This window comes from Xenopus laevis, chromosome 6L (assembly GCF_017654675.1).
Source record: "Xenopus laevis strain J_2021 chromosome 6L, Xenopus_laevis_v10.1, whole genome shotgun sequence".
Taxonomy (NCBI): Eukaryota; Metazoa; Chordata; class Amphibia; order Anura; family Pipidae; genus Xenopus; species Xenopus laevis.
Window position 1 is genome coordinate 187,333 of NC_054381.1, and position 11,009 is coordinate 198,341.

The window sequence follows — 11,009 nt, forward strand, 5'->3', positions numbered from 1 at the left end:
TTTTTTTTTCTGTTACAGCTAACTACACTATAGAGACATGCAGAGATGTCTCCCACTAGACCAGACTGCTCCCTCGTATATGGTGTATTGCAGCAAGTTGCGTTGCTTAATACAGATATGATGGAGGCACGCTGAGCTGTCTCCCATTGGGTCAGGCTTCTTTCTCCTTGCTGGCAGTTTGCAGCGGGTGAAATAGCTTATAGTTGCCTTATTCTCTCAAAGGGCCAGGTATGCAGAGCTACCAAAACGCCCAATGTGTGAATGGGACTTATACATACTAGGAATATAGTCAATAGGGAGAGCTGACTACAGCCCCTAAGTAAGTATCTTGGCTAGAAGATATACAGTTACCCTCAGCTGCATCCAAGAGCGCTGTGTTACTCATCCACATGCCTTGAACACATCACACTACTGCAATTGCAGAGAGAAGGTTCCTTTCAATCGGCCCAATAAATGTGAACTGCGCAAGCAGAAGTTGGCATTATGTTTATGGGCAACGGCAAGCAGTTTGTGCGATCCCTGTTTCTGGAGTGAAAAACGGAACGAAACTGCGTGAAACGTGATAATGTCACAACACGTCGCCAGTTCCTGCTCCGTAACAAATGAACGCTGCCTGTAGTGAGCTGCACGGAGAGCCCATTTAGTTTACTCAAGGCTCCTAAACAGAGTATCCGGAGCAGTAATACTGGAAGTGTGGCACCATAATCCAGAGACACTATAACTGCTAATTATACTCATACTCACTAAGATGGAAAGATCAGACTCACTAAGGGAGGATATTCAGGCTGCAAAATCTGAGAAATGTACAAAGAGACCTGTAAAAGGGATAACATGCAAATGATGTAAAAATACTCTGAGAAAGTCAGATTTGATATACTGCACTGACTTTAACCCTACTGAGCCACCAATCCTGTCCCCTCAGAATATTAATACTGAAACTAACTCAGCCATGATGATGAAGTTACAAGGGAATGAGGAGTCCTTGTCTCAGGAACCATTCATTGTGCCTACAGTGTCTAATCCAACTCCACAGGTAGGATAAAAACTGCACTCCAAGCTTCTACCCCTCAAGAACAAACCACCAAATATAAGGCACAATACTCTCCACCTGACACATCAGACAGTGAGGAAGGTCCCTCCTCTAATATTGATGCCATTTCATGACTCAATGATAAAAGAATCCGGGGGAAGTGAGTTCAGACTCACACAGTGACCCAGTATTTAAATCAATTATCCAGTTTATTGACGCCGAATGGTCACAGCCGGACCAGTGTTTTACCTTAAATAAGAGCTTTTATGATACCTACCCAGTCCCAGAGGAACAGCGTAAATTGTGGGATAAACCACCTAAAGTAGATTCAGCCATTTCTAGACTTTTTAAACAAACTACCCTGCCGACAGAAGAGACGGCTTTTAGAGACACTATGGACCGGAAATTAGAGTCTGCATTGAAAAGAGCTTACACACAAACAGCAGCAATACTGAGACCCGCAGCAGCAACTTGCCCACATGGCTAAACACTGGGCACAGGAAATAGCCCAGAATCCTCCCACTTCAGCTCAGGATTTCGCCAGGGACGTCAGTAGACTTAACACAATACCCTTTCTTTCCTTGCGGATTCAGCACTGGAAATCATCTACCGATCTGCAAAGGTTTCAGCCAATTCTGTGATAGCTAGACGGGACCTCTGGCTTTGCCACTGGTCAGGAGATACAGCCTCTAAAAATAAGATATTGGGATTAAACTATACAGGAGAGTCCTTGTTTGGACCGGATCTGAAGCAAATTATAACTGAGGTTACGGGAGGGAAGAGTACCTTCCTCCCACCAGGAAAAAAGGGGCGTATAGATCAGCCAAACAGATTAACCGGCAGTTGAACATGGTCCACTCCTAACTGCAATTTTCGTTCCTTTTGCCCCCAAACTTTCATAACAGTAACACAGAGCAGACTGTGAGATGCAACAGTGGCAGCAATGAAGTAGACACAGGAACCCTACCAGCACAAAGCCCACCTCAGCCTGACTGCTCCCAGCAAGAACCATCACCCAAAGTAGGAGGCCACCTGTCTAACTTTCTCTCCTGCTGGGAAATACACGTCACGGACAGTTGGGTCCTTCAGATTATCAAAAATGGCTACAGGATACATTTCACAAAAATACCACCATGACGATTTGTCCCATCAGTGGTGCCCCCACACAACGTGCCTTAAACCAAGCAATAGAATCACTACGGCAGTCAGGGGTCATCACAGCATCAAAGATTCAAAGGGTTCTATTCTGACCTTTTCCTGGTCACAAAAAAAGAAGGATCATTTCAACCAGTGTTGAACCTCAAACTATTGAATGGGTTCATTCACGGACAAAAGTTCAAGATGGAGTCGATCAGATCAGCCATAGCCTTTATGGAACCTGAGTGCTTCATGACGTCGATCGATCTCCAAGACCTCCGGTCACTTGGGAAGTGGTAACGACAGATGCCAGTTGGTTCGGATGGGGATTGATATACTGCGACCACATACTACAGGGCCACTGGACCCAGCAAGAACCTCACTTGCCAAACAATGTACTAGAACTGCGAGCGACGGTGTTGGCCCTTCAGGGCTGGTCCAATCTTCTTCGGGCACAAGCAGTCAGGATTCAGTCAGACAACGCCACTGCAGTGAGAATGAGAGAGCACATAAATTCTATAAAATCAGGGAGTGAGACTACGGTAGTGTCAAGGCATTTTAAGAGTATAACAACAGTAGTATAGGAACACTTAAAGCACAAGGTATAGAACATGTAACTATAGGAGCAACGGGTGACAACCTGCAGGCTAAATTGTTGTGAACGGAGGTAAAATGGATTTACAAATTACCTACGAGACAGGCGCAGAGACTGAATTCTATATTTGACATTCGTTGTTATATCTAATAGCTCTGTGGAATGAAATAGAGTGCATCAATTTTAACAGACAAAAATAAACTATCTATAGATCGTCTTATTATCTTATGGAACTTCTTATGAATTAAACAAAACTCTGTACTCACTATGTTTAACTGAATGTGGGATTCTATAGAGTAACATATATCTTTTTAAAAAATGAACTAAATTGAAACAACATAGAGAGAAACATATATATCATGTATATATGAAAAAATGGGAAGAGGCATTGGGCCAAACCATAGACTTTTGTAGCGTTTGGGAAAACACTACAAAAACGCCTATATGTGTATGTGTTACCCTGAAGGAATTATAAAATATTAATGGGATATTCATTACTACACAAGTGGTTTCCACAATCTGTATTGTCTCAATGCTGGAGGGGATGTGGTCATGATGGTACATTACTGGATATATTCTGGACCTGTCCAGTAATCAAATCATTGCTTAAGCTGTTACTCATCGAAATACAACTGGATCCTTTAATATTCATACTGGGGAAGAGAATCCCTAATGTAACAAACCCAACCCAAAAATGAGCGAACTCAATTCTCACGGCAGCTAGATGTGATATAGCGGGGAATGAAAAGTACCTTTCCTCCAACAGAGTTTGTTCTATCAGGAGGATGGAACACCGGACAGCACTCCGAAATCATAATATAGATATTGTCAATAGAGTTTGGAATAACTGGGACATAACATGTCAAATATCAGGTCTGCACACTCACAATAAATCATTAGACTCAGGTGCTATAATAGAAAAGACTTTACTGTTTAAAAAAACTATTTGACGGTAACACAATGTTTCCAGAGACAAAACACTGCACATGATTGTAATATACACACCACCCTTTGGTACACACAAGGAACTACAAGAAGCGATTGGGGTTATTCGCATTTGGCAGGTGTATTCGCTTCTTGTAGTTCCTTGTGTGTACCAAAGGGTGGTGTGTATATTACAATCATGTGCAGTGTTTTGTCTCTGGAAACATTGTGTTACCGTCAAATAGTTTTTTTAAACAGTAAAGTCTTTTCTATTATACCACCCGAGTCTAATGATTTATTGTGAGACCTGATATTTGACATGTTATATTTGGTTGCTCTTTAGGGGTGACTTTAGGTTTTTTGCACCTCCTATTGCATTTTTGTCTTTCTTTGTTCTAAATGAGAGTTCCCTCCACTTATCTGTATTTTTATAACTACTGGGACATAATCCAGATGGAGGGACCGCTGCAGATAACTTAGCCTAGAGAATTAGGGTAATAAGTTATACCTAGAATTCAGATCAATGGACTGACTGCTTGATGTGGGGGAATCGATTAGGCTAAAACATAAAAGATATAAAGTTCTTAGGAACTCACTGTGCCCGAGGCGGATGATAGGGAGAAAAGCCACTGAAATCAGTATTAGAAATGAAATTATATGTGATAATAACTTGTAGATCTTTGAGAAGGGGCAAAGCAACGGAGCTGCCCTAACGACCAACCCTAGTAACGAATACTCTGTGCCTGTTTATTTTTTATATATGTAAATGTGGAGCAATATGTGGATGCAGTGCCAGGAATGCTGGGTAATAACCAGACAAAGCTTATGTCATTGCTAATGTCAATATTTCCTGAACATTCAGACACTTTTGTCTCTTTCATTTATTTTGATCTGTTTAATATGGAAAAATCTGTAAAAACTCACTAAAAAGAAAGTTGTAAAAAAGGAACATATGTATCAGTTTATTGAAGTAAATATTTAGAATTTTAGGAAGTGTTAAGACAAACGATGTTGATGTTTTTAAACCTATTTTTTGTATGTGTTGCTAATTAGCACATTGATTGAATTAGTTTAGTGCTGTGGGGAGAAGGGGAGTTTCCTCTGGTGGGGTTGAGTTGAGCATGGTAGGGGTTGAGTTGAGCATGGTGGGGTTGAGTTGAGCATGCTCAGGTCTCTGATGAAGAACATAGTTGCGAAACGCGTCAGACCATGAGCTAACATTCCATTTGAACTAAAGTAACTAATAAAGACGGATCTTTTAACTGAATACGAAGCTGATCAATCACTGACCCTAGGAGTACGCTGCAATGTTTTGGATTTGCAACGCCTCTGCAGTGGCCAATGTCAACAAGCAGGGAGGAACCCACAGCAAGCGGCCATGCAGGAGGCCACAGAGATCCTTACGTGGGCCCAACACCATGTCCCAACCATCTCGGTGGTGAACATACCTGGAGTACTCAATTGAAAGTCAGACTTCCTCAGCAAACAATCGACATCACAAAGTATTCTCCCAAATAACCAGCAAGTGGGGGATGCCAGACATAGACATCTTGGCATCCAGGCACAATATCAAAGTTCCTTGTTACTTCTCCAGAACCAAGGACCCAGGAGCAGCGTTCAGAGACGCACTAGTGATACCCTGGAACTTTCACAAGGTGCTTTCCCACCGCTGCCAATTCTACCCAGAGCCATTGCCAAGATCAAACAAGAAAGGGTGACCACAATACTCATTGCCCCACAATGGCCCAACAGACTTTGGTACACAGATCTGGTCAGCAGGTCCATCTCCAGACCGTGGAGACTTCCCATGTGATGCAGGGCCCAGGTCGACATCCCAAGCTGCCCACGTTACGTTTGAAGGCCTGCCACTTGAAACCTAATTGTGGGCCCATAGAGGATTTGCTCCAATGGTGATAAAAAGGGGTTTTATACTCACCGCAAAATCCTTTTCTAGTAGGCCCAAACTGTCAGTGCAGACCTCTGGAATCAGGACAGAAGAATTGGTCTCTGGGCCCCTCCCTCAGGATATATAGGCTCCACCTCTGTTTCCCCATTTCTGAGGGAGGGGCCAAGAGACCAATTCTTCTGTGCCGCCTCCAGAGGTGAAACTGGACATAACCCACTGGTCTGCAGTGACAGGAGGGCCAACGAGAAATATTCTGTTACGGGCAGTTAGGAGACTGGTGTTGCTTCATAGGCTGGAGCGCACATACACAGAACCCACGGGTCTTAACTGACCTCCTTGTCTTGGGCTTGTGGAAGGGATTGGCACCGAGTACACTGACAGCCCAGGTATCGGCCCAGGTATCAGCGCAGGTATCAGGCCAGGTATCAGCCCGGATATCAGTGCAGGTATCAGCCCAGGTATCAGGCCAGGTATCACAGCAGGTATCAGGCCAGGTATTGGCCCAGGTATCACCGCAGGTATCAGCCCGGATATCAGCCCAGGTATCAGGCCAGGTATCAGCGCAGGAATCAGTGCAGGTATTGGCCCAGGTATCAGCCCGCATATCAGCCCAGGTATCAGCCCGGATATCAGTGCAGGTATCAGGCCAGGTATCAGCCTTATCTGTATAATTGACATGGGCAGAACATCCTGATATTAAGCAATTGTTATAAACAGACCTCCCTTTAGGAACCCTACTCCCCATGAGATGTAACATTAGTATTATGAGATGTACAAAAGGAGCCTTCCAGCCTCTTCATACCTGTGACCTGAAATGTTTCCCCCTAAAGGTCGCCTTCCTGATCTCAATCACTTCAGCCCCAATCTGAACTAACAGCAGCGTCTCATAAAGAACTGAGGCTGATCCTCCATAAAAACAACGTTACCCTCCGGATAGTTCCTGGAGTCTCCCACATCAGCCAAGAATTACTTGTCTCCCCCTTCTGTCCCGACCCAACTAATGAGAAGGAAAAACAACTGCCGGACGTGGTGCGAGCGACTAAAGGACAACTAACCTCCGACGATCGGATTTACTTCTGGTCTCCTCCTCCCGACACACAACGCCGTGTCCAAACAAACTATTGGCAGATGACTAGTAGAGACAATTAACCAGCCACAGACCATTGCGAGTGTCAGCTCACTGTACAAGGGCACAGAGAAACTCATGGACCTGCACTGGTTACTCCGGAGCGACTCTGCAGCCACAGGGGCTTCACCCAACACTTTTATAAAGTTCTACGTTTTTATCAAGTTACGTTTTTATAAAGTTACATTTTTGCTTCGACACTGGCCGTGTTTGGCCACAAAGTTCTAGAAGCGGCAGTTGCAGAGAGACATAAGCTGAACTGCAATTCCCACCCATGAGAGGAACAGCTTTTGTACATCCCCATACGTCTGCACTGACAGGAGGGCCGACTAGAGAAGGATTTTCCCTTTATTTGTCTCATTAACTGATAGTTCTACTGCAATTCCATGACTTACAAATCAAGTTATACTACTACCTTAACTCTCACTCAACTCTCACTCACTCAACTCTCACTCACTCAACTCTCACTCAACTCACACTCACTCAACACTCACTCAACTCTCACTCACTCAACTCTCACTCACTCAACTCTCACTCACTCAACTCACACTCACTCAACACTCACTCAACTCTCACTCACTCAACTCACACTCCCTCAGCTCTCACTCAACTCTCACTCACTCAACTCCCCATACATCTGCACTGACAGGAGGGCCGACTAGAGAAGGATTTTCCCTTTATTTGTCTCATTACTGATAGTTCTACTGCAATTCCATGACTTAAAAATCAAGTTATACTACTACCTTAACTCTCACTCAACTCTCACTCACTCAACTCTCACTCAACTCTCACTCACTCAACACTCACTCAACTCTCACTCACGCAACTCTCACTCAACTCACACTCACTCAATTCTCACTCACTCAGCTCTCACTCAGCTCTCACTCACTCAACTCTCACTCACTTAACTCTCACCCAGCTCTCACTCATTCAACTATCACTCACTCAGCTCTCACTCACTCAACTTGCACTCAACTCTCACTCACTCAGCACTCACTCAGCTCTCACTCAACTCACACAGCTCTCACTCACCCAGCTCTGTCACTCAACTCACACTCACTCAGCTCCCACTCACTCAAATCTCACTCACTCAGTGCTCACTCAACCCTCACTCACTCAACCCTCACTCAACTCACTCAGCTCTCACTCACTCAAATTTCACTCACTCAGCTCTCACTCACTCAGCTCTCACTCAAATCTCACTCAAATCTCACTCAACTCTCACTCAACACTCACTCACTCAACACTCACTCACCTCTCACTCAGCTCTCACTCAACTCACACTCACTCACTTTTTATTATTTATTATTAACATGTATTTATATAGCGCCAACATATTGCGTAGCACTGTAAAGTAAATGTGATTATACAACTACATCACATGAATTACATACATAGAACATATGGAGTAACAAACATCACAATCAATACAGGTACAAAAGGTGAGGAAGGCCCTATACATAGGAGCTTACAGTCTAAAGGGAGGGGAGTAATACACAAGGTGTGGGAGTGGGCAAGATCGAATTAAGTGGGTGAGAAATATGGTACTGTATGTGGTGTTGCGTTTGGTAGTTAAGCAGAGTGAGGGGAGGCTTCTCGAAAGAAGTGCGTTTTCAGAGATTTCTTGAAAGCAGAAAGGTTGGGAGAAAGTGGGACAGACCGTGGGAGAGCGTTCCAGAGGAGGGGTGCAGCCCTTGCAAAGTCTTGAATGCGAGCATGTGAGGAGGTAATGAGAGAAGAGTTGAGGAGCAGGTCAGTAGAGGAGTGTAGTAAGCGAGTGGGTGAGTATATAGAGATGAGTTCAGAGATGTAGGGTGGGGCAGAGTTATGAAGTGCTTTGAATGTTAGGGTCATTAATTTGAATTTGATTCTGAGAGGTAACGGAAGCCAGTGCAGGGATTGACAGAATGGCGAGGCAGAGGAGGAATGGTTGCTGAGGTGTATGAGCCTCGCAGCAGTGTTCATTATGGACTGGAGAGCTGACAGTCTCTGGAGGGGAGGCCAATTAAAAGAGAGTTACAGTAGTCTAGACGTGATATGATGAGAGAGTGAATAAGAATTTTGGCAGCATCTTGGGTGATAAATGATGGTATTTTGGATATGTTCCTTAGGTGGAAGTGACATGATTTAATAAGTGACTGGATATGAGGAGTGAATGACAGGGCAGAATCTAGGATAACCCCAAGGCACCGGGCCTGGGGAGAGGGGGTGATAGTGGAATTGTTAACTATGATGGATACTTCGGGGATGTTACTGGTGTTAGTTGGAGGAAAGAGAACCATTTCAGTTTTAGAGAGGTTTAATTTAATTAGCGTTGTGACATCCAGGTAGAGATAGTGGACAGGCAGGAGGAGACGCGAGTTAGGAGTTCTGGGTTGAGATCAGGAGATGAGAGATAGATCTGAGTATCGTCAGCATAGAGGTGGTAGTGGAAACCATATGAATTTATTAATTTGCCAAGGGAGGAAGTATAGAGGGAGAATAGTAATGGTCCCAGGACAGAGCCTCAGCTCTCACTCAGCTCTCACTCACTCAACTCTCACTCACTCAACTCTCACTCACTCAACTCTCACCCAGCTCTCACTCAACTCTCACTCACTCAGCTCTCACTCACTCAACTTGCACTCAACTCTCACTCACTCAGCACTCACTCAGCTCTCACTCAACTCACACAGCTCTCACTCAGCTCTCACTCAACTCACACTCACTCAGCTCTCACTCACTCAAATCTCACTTACTCAGTGCTCACTCACTCAGTGCTCACTCAACCCTCACTCACTCAACTCTCACTCAACTCTCACTCACTCAGCTCTCACTCAGCTCTCACTCACTCAGCTCTCACTCACTCAAATCTCACTCACTCAACTCATACAACTCTCACTCAACTATCACTCACTCAACTCTCACTCACTCAGCTCTCACTCACTCAACTCTCACTCATGCAACTCTCACTCACTCAACTCTCACTCACTCAGCTCTCACTCACTCAACTCTCACTCACTCAACTCTCACTCAGCTCTCTCTCACTGAACTTACACTCACTCAGCTCTCACTCACGCAACCCACACTCACTCAACTCTCACTCACTCAACTCTCACTCACTCAACTCACAACTCTCACTCACTTAACTCAAACAACTCTCACTCAACTCTCACTCACTCAACTCTCAATCACTCAGCTCTCACTCAACTTACACTCACTCAGCTCTCACTCACTCAATCCACACTCACTCAACACTCACTCAACTCACTCAACTCTCACACTCACTCAACTCACAACTCTCACTCACTCACACAACGAACACTCACTCAACTCACTCACTCAACTCACCCACCTCTCACTCACTTTACTCAAACAACTCTCTCTCACTCACTCAGCTCTCACCCACTCAAATCTCACTCACTCAACTCATACAACTCTCACTCACTCAACTCTCACTCATACAACTCTCACTCACTCAGCTCTCACTCACTCAACTCTCACTCATGGAACTCTCACTCACTCAGCTCTCACTCACTCAGCTCTCACTCACTCAACTCTCACTCACTCAACTCTCACTCAACTCACACTCACTCAGCTCTCTCTCACTCAACTTACACTCACTCAGCTCTCACTCACTCAACCCACACTCACTCAACTCTCACTCACTCAACTCTCACTCAACTCCCACTCACTCAGCTCTCACTCAACTTACACTCACTCAGCTCTCACTCACTCAATCCACACTCACTCAACTCACTCAACTCTCACTCTCTCACTCACTCAACTCACAACTCTCACTCACTCAACTCAAACAACTCTCACTCACTCACACAACGAACACTCACTCAACTCACACTCACTCAACTCACCCACCTCTCACTCACTTTACTCAAACAACTCTCACTCACTCAACTCTCACTCACACAACTCACACTCAACTCACACTCACTCAACTCACACACCTCTCACTCAACTCACACTCACTCACTCAACTCTCACTTACTCCACATACAGCCCTGTACAAACTCCGCCCAGCTCTCCCTGCTCCTCCTCTCTGGTATCTGATGTTCTGAGCCTGCGCAGACTGAAGGTAAAGTCAGGGCTAATCTGATGATTTACACAGTCCCCGCCTCCCCGCGCCTTCATCCAATCAGCTGCTTGTTATGCTCCCGGCTGACGTAGGAGATATTTATATCTGGGGCAGGGGGCGGGGACTGGTTGTCGGACAGAGCACAGTGAGACAGAGACGGAAGTTGATAGACAAGTAAGGAAGCCGAGAGGATAAAGAAAGTGGGAGGAGTGAGAGAGA